Genomic DNA, 13,543 nt, shown 5'->3' with positions numbered 1-13,543 from the left:
GGTGGAGCCTTGGTAAGTTTTATACCTCTCTTCTACTGCATTGCTAGGGTTCCTCACAGGCATCAGTAGCCATGTCTTCAATGGGTAGCCCTTGTTCCCAATAATCCATCCCTGAAGATGAATGGGGGTGGGGGGGGGCCTGAAAAGCTGTGGCACCTGGAACTGTCGAAATATGTAGGCACCGTGGCTGCTTCCTGGGAAGCAGGCACATACCTGCAGGAAATACTTTCGGTGGTCACAGATCAGTTGAACATTGATGGAATGGAAGCTCTTCTTGTGGATGAAGGTGGCTGGCTGGTTCATTGGAGTCTTGATGGCTACATACATGCAATCTATCACACCCTGCACCCAGGGAATCCAGCAATGGCCCAGAATCCAATGGGCTTCTCAGCCTGACTGTCAGGGTCGGTCCAGTAGTGCACATAGTCACCAGCTGCTCTTGAACAGACCATTGGTCACCTCTTTGATGCAGCGATAGGCTGATGCTTTGGAGACCCTACACATGTCCCCGGTGGATCCCTGGAAAGATCCAGGTGCATAAGTTAAGTTCCACTGTAATCTTCAGGGCCACTGGCATAGAGTGACTACCAAATCCCATAGGTCGCAATTCGTCCTGCAGCAGGGCGCATAATTCAGTGATGGCCTCCCTGGAGAGCTGCAATCTTTGCTGACAATAGCACTCGGACATTTGGAGATTGCTAATTCAGGTCTGGATACAATCTCTGGCGCAGGTGGGCCCTTCTTGGAATAACCAGCTGCTGTTGCTCACAGCATGGAGCTTCACGGGCAGAGGCAGCTGCCTCCTGGCCCTCCGTCCATTGGAGGCGCTACATCACGTCATGGGGGTCCAGAAAGGCAGGGTGTATGAGATTCATTCCAGGTTATCTGTGGGCCTCCAGAGCTCTGTTGATGCACAGACTATCCTGCCTTGTCAGCTTTGCCTTTGCTACTTCTGGCAGACTCCCAGATGGCCATCAGTGCGCACCCTTGCTGATAGCTGAGCCTTTCACCCAGCAATATGGACAGCCAATCTCTCACCCAACAGTTTGGTCACCCAATACAGCCATCCGAACCAAGCACCGCACCCCCCCCACTCCCCAACTATCCTGCAGGCTACCTGAGACCCTGTTCACCTGATAGTTCTACCCGAGACCCCGCACAGCCGACACTCCCACCCGAGACCCCGCACTGCTGACACTCCCACCCGAGACCCCGCACTGCTGACACTCCCACCCGAGACCCTGCTCAGCCGGTACTCCCACTCGAGACCCTGCTCAGCGGTACTCCCACCCGAGACCCTCCTCATCCAATACTCCCACCTGAGACCAAGCCAACCCATGCAGAGTGCACAGCACTACAGTCCAACAATGGCCTTTGCTCCCCCTCTGTTCAGCTGTCCAGTACTGGCTACCTGTCATGGCACTGAGACCTCGCCGAGGTGCTGTCAGCTTTCAACGGCTGGAGATCCAAAGGTAGGTGAGGGCCGTCCATTGTCCACTTAATTCCAAGCCCTCCATTGAATCACGATGAGTTACATGCTAGTGTAGGAGAAGTATGTGTTCTACTATGTCAATTACATTCCCATTGTGTTGGGATGACGATGGCGCCTTGCTGCTTTCCTGCTGCTGACTAAATCAGTAACATGTCACAACATTGGATTTCTGGGCAAACGTGTCCAGTGCAATTCTTCAGCTCCCCACGCCTCATTTCCTGTTCCAAATGGTGACACTAAATTCAGCCCTGTCTGTGCACAGCCACAACTTTGGAGATAGGTGCTTGATGGCCGGCATGGACATGATGGACCGGAGGGCCTGTTTCTGTGCTGTATGACTCGATGACTAAAAATGGCTGCTAATTTCTCATTAGAAGATTATAATTCCTGCTCTTCTTCTAACCTGTACATTTTATACAGTTAAAGATTGTCAAATTCAACTCTATACCCATTGTTAGAATATGTTCCATAATTAGACACCAACAACAGTCTCCAAGTAGAAAAGGAGATAAAAGAAAAATATTTTCTAAAAGTAATTTAGCATTTTGTTCCTTTTCGATAGGCAGATTATGGTTAGAATTCCTCTGATTGCTACCTCTAGCCTTTGTAAAGATTACCTCCAGTATGTACCTCAAGTGAAATTTGAAATGTGCTCTTTTAAAATTTATTCATAATTTTGTTAGATAGTTGCATGGTAGTACAAAACTTGAGTATTATTAGAGTTAATGATGAGAGGGAATCTTTATGAATGCATTCTTAATGTTGCTTACATAGCAACCAGAGGAACTCTTAGCCCCTTATCCATCCTCTCTGTACTTACATGGAGAACAATTTGAAGTTCAAAGCACATAAAACAGAAGACATTTTTACTTTTCATACAAAATAGGGAAAGCAGCATCTGCAGTGTGTTTACATATTATCATTTTTAAACAGTTTTACTGGTAAACCTAGCACAGTGACTTTTTTTTATTCATTCGGGGAATGTGGGCGTCGCTGGCTAGGCCAGCATTTATTGCCCATCCCTAATTGCCCTTGAGAAGGTGGTGGTGAGCTGCCTTCTTGAACTGCTGCAGTCCTTCAGGTGTAGGTACACCAACAGCGCTGTTAGGAAGGGAGTTCCAGGATCTTGACCCAGCAACAGTGAAGGAACGGCAATATAGTTCAAGTCAGGATGATGTGTAGCTTGGAGGGGAACTTGGAGGTGATGGTGTTCTTTTGCATCTGCTGCTCTCATCCTTCTAGGTGGTAGAGGTCGTGGGTTCACGAGGTACTGTTGAAGATGCATTGGTGAGTTGTTGCAGTGCATCCTGTAGATTGTACACACTGCAGCCACTGTGTGTCAGGCGTGGAGGGAGTCAATGTCGAAAGTGGTGGATGGGGTGCCAATCAAGCAGGCTGCTTTGTCCTGGATGGTGTTGAGCTTCTTGAGTGTTGTTGGAGCTGCACCCATCCAAGAAACTGGAGAGTATTCCATCACACTTGTGACTTGTGCCTTCTGGATGGTGGACAGGCATTGGGGAGACAGGAGGTGAGTTACTCACTGAAGAATTCCCAGCTTCTGTCCTGCTCTCAGACAGTCACGGCTGGTCCAGTTCAGTTTCTGGTCAATGGTGACCCCCAGGATGTTGATAGTAGGGTATTCAGCGATGGTAATGCTATTGAATGTCAAGGGGAGATAGTTAGATTCTCTCTTGTTTCACTTGGTCATCGCCTGCCACTTGTGTGGCACTAATGTTACTTGCTGCTGAAAATTGTGGTATCATCAGCGAACATCCCCACTTCTGACCTTATGATGGAGGGAAGATCATTGATGAAGCAGCTGAAGATGGTTGGGCCTAGGACACATATAGATAACACATCAGTTATTTTTCCATGAACACATTGAACACTTCAGGTGGCCTGTTTGGGCACCTGCCTCTCACTTAATAGTTATAAAGCTCCCATAGCATCAAATGTTATTTTTAATTGTAAAATAACCCATGAAATATTACCATACAAATGAATTAATCTGCTTTCTAAGACTTCCTTTATCAGCTATTTTAACTACACCGTTAACTTGTTTTTTATTTAAAATGGGTTAAATAAGAGTTAAGGGCAGCTTGTCAGAGTGGTTGGATGTGGTTAGATCCATAGAACCATCGAAAAGTTACGGTACAGAAAGAGGTCATTCAGCCCATCGTGTCTACGCTGGCTGCAAAAACTAGCTGCCCAATCTAATCCCACCTTCCAGCACCTGGTTCGTAGCTTTGCTGATTACAGCACTTCAGGTGCAGGTCCAGGCACCTTTTAAATAAGTTGAGGGTTTCTGCCTCCACTACTGATCCGAGCAATGAATTCCAGATACCCACCACCCTCTGGGTGAAAACGTTTTTCCTCATGTCCCCTCTAATCCTTCTACCAATCACCTTAAATCTGTGCCCCTTGGTAATTGACCCCTCCGAAAAAGGAAACAGGTCCTTCCTGTCCATTCTATCTAGGCCCCTCATAATTTTGTACACCTCGATTAACTCACTCCTCAGCCTCCTCTGTTCTAAGGAAAACAACCCTAGCCGATCCAATCTTTTCTCATAGCTGCATTTTTCAAGTCCTGGCAATATTCTTGTAAATCTCCTCTGTACTCTCTCCAGAGCAATTATGTCCTTCCTGTAATGTGGTAACCAGAACTGTATGCAATACTCCAACTGTGGCCTAACCAGTGTTTTATACAGTTCCAGCATTACATCCCTGCTTTTGTATTCCATACCTCAGCCAGTAAAGGAAAGCATTCCATATGCCTTCTTCACCACTTTATCTACCTGTCCTGCCACCTTCAGGGACCTGTGGACATGCACTCCAAGGTCTCTCACTTCTTCTACCTCTCTCAATATCCTCTCATTTACTGTATATTCCATTGCTTTGTTTTCCCTCTCCAAATGCATTACCTCACACGACTCCGGATCGAATCGGGTAGTTGTGGGCACACAGGATTCAGCTCGAGGATGGCGTCTTTTCACAGCGTGCATTGAGGATATGGATGTAACATTAAAGGGAAGATACTAAAATAGGGAGTATAATAAATAATCCTGATGACCATCGGAAGTAGCGAGGGGGGTATTTGTAAGATGGAAGCACAGGATTTGGGGGTGGGAGGAAGTCTGACTTTCAGTTGACCATTTCCAGCTTGAGCAACCGGCATTGCTAACTGAAAATCGGTGGTGGAGGGGGGAAGAGGTAGTGTTGGGGAGGGGTAGTGTTAGGGAGAGGCCTCTAACCTTCTTATTGAGGCCAAAGACCCGTCTGTTGCAATTTCCAGACAGGTCTCTAAATGGACGAGCAGTTCATTCACCTGTTTTGGGTCGAAGCTGAATTAGAATTAGAATTAGAACATTACAGCGCAGTACAGGCCCTTCGGCCCTCGATGTTGCGCCGACCTGTGAAACCATCTGACCTACACTATTCCATTTTCATCCATATGTCTATCCAATGACCACTTAAATGCCCTTAAAGTTAGCGAGTCTACTACTGTTGCAGGCAGGGCGTTCCACGCCCCTACTACTCTCTGAGTAAAGAAACTACCTCTGACATCTGTCCTATATCTATCACCCCTCAACTTAAAGCTATGTCCCCTCGTGTTTGCCATCAACATCCGAGGAAAAAGACTCTCACTATCCACCCTATCTAACCCTCTGATTATCTTATATGTCTCTATTAAGTCACCTCTCCTCCTCCTTCTCTCCAACGAAAACAACCTCAAGTCCCTCAGCCTTTCCTTGTAAGACCTTCCCTCCATACCAGGCAACATCCTAGTAAATCTCCTCTGCACCCTTTCCATAGCTTCCACATCCTTCCTATAATGCGGTGACCAGAACTGCACGCAATACTCCAGGTGCGGTCTCACCAGAGTTTTGTACAGCTGCAGCATGACCTCGTGGCTCTGAAACTCGATCCCCCTACTAATAAAAGCTAACACACCATACGCCTTCTTAACAGCCCTATTAACCTGGGTAGCAACCTTCAGGGATTTATGCACCTGGACACCAAGATCTCTCTGTTCATCTACACTACCATGGAATCTTCCCATTAGCCCAGTACTCTGCATTCCTGTTACTCCTTCCAAAGTGAATCACCTCGCACTTTTCCGCATTAAACTCCATTTGCCATCTCTCAGCCCAGCTCTGCAGCCTATCTATGTCCCTCTGTACCCTACAACATCCTTCGGCACTATCCACAACTCCACCGACCTTAGTGTCATCCACAAATTTACTAACCCACCCTTCTACACCCTCTTCCAGGTCATTTATAAAAATGACAAACAGCAGTGGCCCCAAAACAGATCCTTGCGGTACACCACTAGTAACTAAACTCCAGGATGAACATTTGCCATCAACCACCACCCTCTGTCTTCTTTCAGCTAGCCAATTTCTGATCCAAAGCTCTAAATCACCTTCAACCCCATACTTCCGTATTTTCTGCAATAGCTTACCATGGGGAACCTTATCAAACGCCTTACTGAAATCCATATACACCATATTCACTGCTTTACCCTCATCCACCTGTTTGGTCACCTTCTCGAAAAACTCAATAAGGTTTGTGAGGCACGACCTACCCGTCACAAAATCGTGCTGACTATCGCTAATGAACTTATTCTTTTCAAGATGATTATAAATCCTGTCTCTTATAACCTTTTCCAACATTTTTCCCACAACCGAAGTAAGGCTCACAGGTCTATAATTACCAGGGCTGTCTCTACTCCCCTTCTTGAACAAGGGGACAACATTTGCTATCCTCCAGTCTTCCGGCACTATTCCTGTCGACAATGACGACATAAAGATCAAGGACAAAGGCTCTGCAATCTCCTCCCTAGCTTCCCAGAGAATCCTAGGATAAATCCCATCTGGCCCAGGGGACTTATCTATTTTCACACTTTCCAAAATTGATAACACCTCCTCCTTGTGAACCTCAATCCCATCTAGCCTAGTAGCCTGAATCTCAGTATTCTCCTCGACAACATTTTCTTTCTCTACTGTAAATACTGACGCAAAATATTCATTTAACACTTCCCCTACCTCCTCTTATTCCACACACAACTTCCCACTACTATCCTTGATTGGCCCGAATCTAACTCTAGTCATTCTTTTATTCCTGATATACCTATAGAAAGCCTTAAGGTTTTCCCTGATCCTATCCGCCAATGACTTCTCGTGTCCTCTCCTTGCCCTTCTTAGCTCTCCCTTTAGATCCTTCCTGGCCAGCTTGTAACTCTCAAGCGCCCTAACTGAGCCTTCACCTCTCATCCTAACACAAGCCTTCTTCTTCCTCTTGACAAGCGCTTCAACTTCTTTAGTAAACCACGGCTCCCTCGCTCGACAACTTCCTCCTTGCCTGACAGGTACATACTTATCAAGGACACGCAGTAGCTGCTCCTTGAATAAGCTCCACATTTCGATTGTTCCCATCCCCTGCAGTTTCCTTCCCCATCCTACGCATCCTAAATCTTGCCTAATCGCATCATAATTTCCTTTCCCCCAGCTATAATTCTTGCCCTGCGGTATATACCTGCCCCTGCCCATCGCTAAGGTAAACCTAACCAAATTGTGATCACTATCACCAAAGTGCTCACCTACATCTAAATCTAACACCTGGCCGGGTTCATTACCCAGTACCAAATCCAATGTGGCGTCGCCCCTGGTTGGCCTGTCTACATACTGTGTCAGAAAACCCTCCTGCACACACTGGACAAAAAGTGACCCATCTAAAGTACTCGAACTATAGTATTTCCAGTCGATATTTGGAAAGTTAAAGTCCCCCATAACAACTACCCTGTTACTCTCGCACCTGTCGAGAATCATCTTCGCTATCCTTTCCTCTACATCTCTGGAACTATTTGGAGGTCTATAAAAGACTCCCAACAGGGTGACCTCACCTCTCCTGTTTCTAACCTCGGCCCATACTACCTCCGTAGACGAGTCCTCAAACGTCCTTTCTGTCGCTGTAATACTCTCCTTGATTAACAATGCCACACCCCCCCCTCTTTTACCCTCTTCTCTGTTCTTACTGAAACATCTAAATCCCGGAACCTGCAACATCCATTCCTGCCCCTGCTCTACCCATGTCTCCGAAATGGCCACTACATCGAGATCCCAGGTACCAACCCATGCTGCAAGCTCACCCACCTTATTCCGGATGCTCCTGGCGTTGAAGTAGTGATACTTTAAACCAGGCTCTTGCTTGCCAGTGCCCTCTTGCGTCCTTGTAACCTTATCCTTGACCTCACTACTCTCAACATCCTGTACACTGGCACTACATTTTAGGTTCCCATTCCCCTGCTGAATTAGTTTAAACCCCCCCGAAGAGCACTAGCAAATCTACCCCCCAGGATATTGGTACCTCTCTGGTTCAGGTGAAGACCATCCTGTTTGTAGAGGTCCCACCTACCCCAGAAAGAGCCCCAATTATCCAGGAAACCAAAACCCTCCCTCCTGCACCATCCCTGCAGCCACGTGTTCAACTCCTCTCTCTCCCTATTCCTCGCTTCGCTATCACGTGGCACGGGCAACAACCCGGAGATAACAACTCTGTTTGTTCTCGCTCTAAGCTTCCACCCTAGCTCCCTGAATTTCTGTCTTAAATCCCCATCTCTCTTCCTACCTATGTCGTTGGTGCCTATGTGGACCACGACTTGGGGCTGCTCCCCCTCCCCCTTAAGGATCCCAAAAACACGATCCGAGACATCACGAACCCTGGCACCTGGGAGGCAACATACCAACCGTGAGTCTCTCTCGTTCCCACAGAACCTCCTATCTGTTCCCCTAACTATGGAGTCCCCAATGACTAATGCTCTGCTCCTCTTCCCCCTTCCCTTCTGAGCAACAGGGACAGACTCTGTGCCAGATACCTGTACCCCATTGCTTACCCCTGGTAAGTCGTCCCCCGCAACAGTATCCAAAACGGTATACCTGTTGTTGAGGGAAACGTCCACAGGGGATCCCTGCACTGCCTGCTGGTTCCCTCTCCTTCCCCTGACGGTAACCCATCTACCTACTTCTTTTACCTGAGGTGTGACTACCTCCCCATAACTCCTCTCAATAACCCCCTCCGCCTCCCGAATGATCCGAAGTTCATCCAGCTCCTGCTCCAGTTCCCTAACGCGGTTCTCGAGGAGCTGGAGTTGGGTGCACTTCCCGCAGATACAGTCAGCAGGGACACTCTTGGCGACCCTTACCTCCCACATTCTGCAGGAGGAACATACAACTGCCTTAACTTCCATTCCCTCTCCTCTAAATTCCCAACAAATCTACTGAAAAAACAAAAAAAATGTCAAAACTTGTAAGGTTCGCAATCCAACGGACAGAACTTCTTAAATAAAAAGCTTACCTTATCAACACACCAGAGTCCTTTTTTTTAAATATTGTAAGACCTTCTACCTGGTCTATAGGTTCTAGCCTTTATTCTGAGTATCAATGGCAGACAACAGCTTGGATACCATTCCACTAGATGTGGTACACCTTTTATTATACCACTAAGCAATAGAACATACTCACGATAATACCAGTTACTTAGCAGCCCTGCGAGCCGAAGTCTGTCTCAGTGCTCAATCCGCCAACGACTCTTCCGTGTGTGACTTCCGGATGGCCGACTATGCCACCCAAACCACTGCAGCAAAGATGTTCCTGTGGGCTGTTTATACGTTTTTTGCTATGGCCCTATTCCGTATAAGGTAAAACCTGTCTTTAACTCCTTCAGTTGGTCTGCAATTACCTCACTGACCTTTTCAAAACAAGACAATTACTTCTCCAGGTGGTTGCCAACGTGGGCCTCATGCAGGAATTTCAAGGCCCACTGCTTCAGACAAAAAAGGCAGTTTCTCGGCTTCATTATCTCAAGCATTGTTACCAACCTTCAGCTTGTACAGACAGACATTTGTTTTAGCTCTGAACGAGCAAGGCCTGGATCTCTTCCAGGATACGAGCACTTTTGCAGTTTAATTTTGCAGACCTTTCTAATTCTGGCAAGGCTCTGTTATGACCAAATTGACCATCCTGCCTTGCACTTTCAGGCCCACCATACAGTTCATTAGATGTCTTCAGTCTGGTACTTCGATGCTCCATGTTGCCACCATGAGACAGACTCCACACAAACAGGACTCCACACAACCAGTTTACAATCATTAATACAAAAGAAAATAAAGGAACAGTTACATGATTAAAAGGTGACTGTACGTTAAAAGGTAAAAACATGTTGGCTTACAATATTCAAATTGGGATCCTATGTCACATGTTAGAGAACAGGCTATTTAATGCAACGAAATAGGATTAATTGATGACCTCATAGTAAAGTCACCCCCAGGTAGCAGCGATCATAATACGATTCAATTTTACATTCAGTTTGAGGGAGAGAAAAATAGGTTCAAGACGAGTATTTTAAACTTAAATACAGGCAATTATGAGGGTATGAAAGCAGAGCAAGCTAAAGTGAACTGGCAAATTAGGTTAAGAGATAGGTCAACAGAGATGCAGTGACAGACATTTAGGGGGATATTTCAGAATACACAGAATAGATGCATTCCAATGAGAAAGAAAAATTCCAAGGGCAGGACTCACTATCAATGGTTAGCTAAACATGTTAAAGATAGTAACAAACTTTTTCTTTAAAGCATATAATTGCGCAAAGATGGGTGGCAGGTCAGAAGATTGGACAAAATATAAAAAGTAGCAAAGAATGACGAAAAGATGGATAAGTAGAGAAAACTAGCTAGAAATATAAAAACAGATATTAAGAGTTTCTGTAGATATTTTTTTAAAAAAGTTAACAAAGTGAGCGTTGGTCCGATAGAAAGTGAGTCTGGGGAATTAATAAGTGAAATTAAGGAGATGGAAGATGAATTGAACAGGTCTTTTGCATCAGTCTTCACTATAGAGGATACAAGTAACATCCCAGAAATATTGTAAATCAGGAAATGGAAGGGAGGGAGGAACTCAAGAAAATTACAATCACCAGGGAAGTGGTACTGAACAAATTATTAAAGCTGCGGAAAACAAATCCCCGGGTCCTGATGGACTTCATCCTTGGGTCCTAAAAGAAGTGGCTAGTGGGATAGTTGATGTGTTGGTTTTAATCTTCCAAAATTCCCTAGATTCGGGGACGGTTCCATTAGATTGGAAAATAGTGAATGTGACTCCTTCATTCAAAAAGGGAAAGAGCCAGAAAGCAGGAAACTAAACAGGTCAGTTAGCTTAACATCTGTCTTAGGGAAATTGTTAGAAGCTATTATTAAAGACGTTATAGCAGGGCACTTGGAAAAATTGAAGGTAATCAGGCAGAGTCAACATGGTTTTGTGAAATGGAAATCATGTCTAAACAATTTATTGGCGTTCTTTGAAGAAGTAACATGTGCTGTGGATAAAGGAGAATTGGTGGATGTACTGTACTTAGATTTCCAGAAGGCATTTGATAAGGTGCCACATCAAAGGTTATTGTGGAAAATAAAAGCTCATGGTTTAGAGGGTAACATATTGGCATAGATAGAGGATTGACTAGCTAACAGGAAACAGGGAGTAGGCATAAATGGGTCATTTTCTGATTGGTAAGATGTAATGAGTGGTGTGCCACAGGGATCTGTGCTGGGGCCTCAACTTTTTACAATTTATATAAATGACTTGGATGAAGGGACCAAAGGTATGGTTGCTAAATTTGCTGACAACACAAAGATAGGTAGGAACACAAGTTGTGAAGAGGTCATAAGGAGGCTACAAAGGAATATAGATAGGTTGCGAGTGGGCAAAGACCTGGCAAATGGAGTATAATGTGGGAAAATGTGAAATTGTCCATTTTGGCAGGAAGAATAAAAAAGAAGCATATTATCTAAGTGGTGAGAGATTGCAGAGCTCTGAGATGCAGAGGGATCTGGGTGTCCTACTGCATGAATTACAAAAGGTTAGTATACAGGTTCAGCAAGTAATTAGGAAAGCTAATAGAATGTTATCATTTATTGCAAGGAGAATTGAATACAAAAGTAGGGAGGTTATGTGTCAGCTATGCAGGGCATTGGTGAGACCACATCTAGAGTATTGTGTACAGTATTGGTCTACTTATTTAAGGAGGGATGTAACTGCATTGGAAGCAGTTCAGAGAAGATTTACTAGACTAATACTTGGAATGAGCGGGTTGTCTTGTGAGGAAAGGTTGGACAGGCTAGGCTTGTATCCGCTGGAGTTTAGAAGAATAAGAAGTGACTTGATTGAAACATATAAGATCCTGAGGGGTCTTGACAGGGAGAATGTGGAAAGAATGTTTCTCCTTGTGGGTGAATCTAGAACAAGGCGTCACTGTTTAAAAATAAGGGGTTGCCCATTTAAGACAGAGATGAGGAGAATTTTTTTCTCTCAGACGGTCATGAGTCTTTGGAACTCATTTCCTCAAAAGGCAGTGGAAGCAGAGCCTTTAAATATTTTTAAGGCATAAGTGTATAGATTCTTGATAAGCAAGGGGGTGAAAGGTTATCAGGGGTAGGCAGGTGACGAGGTTACAGTCAGATCAGGCATGATCTTATTGAATGTGGGGACAGGCTTGAGGGGCTGAGTGGCTTACTCCTGCTCCTAATTTGTGTGTTTGTATGACCAGAGAAGGCACTGTGTATGCTCGTCCAATTTGTACCAGGTGGTGAATGGCTTCTTAAAGTGACCACTGATGGATTTTCAATTATGTTAATTAACTTCTGAAGGAATATCTTAGATTTGAATTGGTGAAAAGTTACAGTCCTGTCTATCAGAAACCATGGGGTTAGTTTTAACCTAACACACTTTGAGATGGATCGGTTACTCGTTTTGTATGGTACTTAATTTGACCTTCCATTGACCCAAAACTATTCTTCCTTCTATTGGAAGCCAGGGTAATTGAACATAACTTTTACCCATTGTTCTCCCTTTCCATCTATTTAATTCAGTTCTTTAAAGGGTTGCTCTCCAAAACACTAATCTGTCTTTTCTCTTTTCAGATGCTGTGCAGTTCGCACAATTTTCTGTTTTATTTATATCCATCCCCTTTTAAATGAGCGTATTCGTCCAGTAATACAGAATGGCTACAGTCCTGATTGTTAAGGTTGCTTTTTATGAACAGTTCTGACTTCGCACTAATGAAAAGTTCACCTTCAAATTACTTCATCTGTGCTTTCACCACACTGGTAGAGTTCTCAGCTGATGTTGCCATAGTAATGGGTTCAAATATCTTTTTTGACTGGCTTTCAGCAGTAATAATTTAATTTTACTTATGTACAATCTCAAATGTCAATCCTTCATCCTTATTGACAATAGATCACTGTGACATTGGGGATACTTAAAAAAAACTCTAATAATTCCTTGGGCAACATTTTGAACACCTCATAGAGTCTAAGGCTGGAATTTATTGTTGAGGCGGTGGCTCCACTCAGCAATTGAAAAGCTCGGGGCGAGCCCGCCTCTGCCAGGCCTGAAAGCCACGCTGTTATTTTGCACGGCCCAGGTCCTTAATTGGCTTCAGTCGGGGCTTTCAACCCTCTGAAGCAGGAAGTCCTGTCTCCAAGAGCTGCTGGCCAATCAGATTGCCAGCAGATCTCTGGTACCAGCAGCGCCACTGGGAGCGATGGGCACTGTTAGGACTGCATCCAGCCAGAAGAGCCACGATGGAATAAAAGCAGAAAGTGCTGGAAATGCTCAGCAGGTCTGGCAGCCTCTGTGGAGAGAGAAACAGAGTTAATGTTTCAGGTTGATGATCCTTCATCATAACTGGCAAAGGTTGGAAATGTAATAGGTTTTGAGCAAGTGAAAGTGGGGAGGTGGCAGGAAGAGCAAAAGGGAAGGTATGTGATAGGGTGGAGGACAGGAGAGATAAAATGACAAAGATGTCATGGAATAAAAGGCAAAGGGAATACTAATAGTTGTACTAAAAGACAAAGAATTTGTCCCAGAGCAAGTGTTAATGGCAGAATAATGAACAGCTCAGTTCAAAAGCAAAAACATGAAAAACAAGTTTAAGATTGGCACATGGTTAAAAAAAAAACAATCAAAATGGGGGTCATGCTCTGAAATTGTTGAACTC

The sequence above is a fragment of the Heterodontus francisci genome, chromosome 3 (assembly GCF_036365525.1).
Source record: "Heterodontus francisci isolate sHetFra1 chromosome 3, sHetFra1.hap1, whole genome shotgun sequence".
NCBI lineage: Eukaryota > Metazoa > Chordata > Chondrichthyes > Heterodontiformes > Heterodontidae > Heterodontus > Heterodontus francisci.
This window is presented reverse-complemented; position numbering follows the sequence as displayed.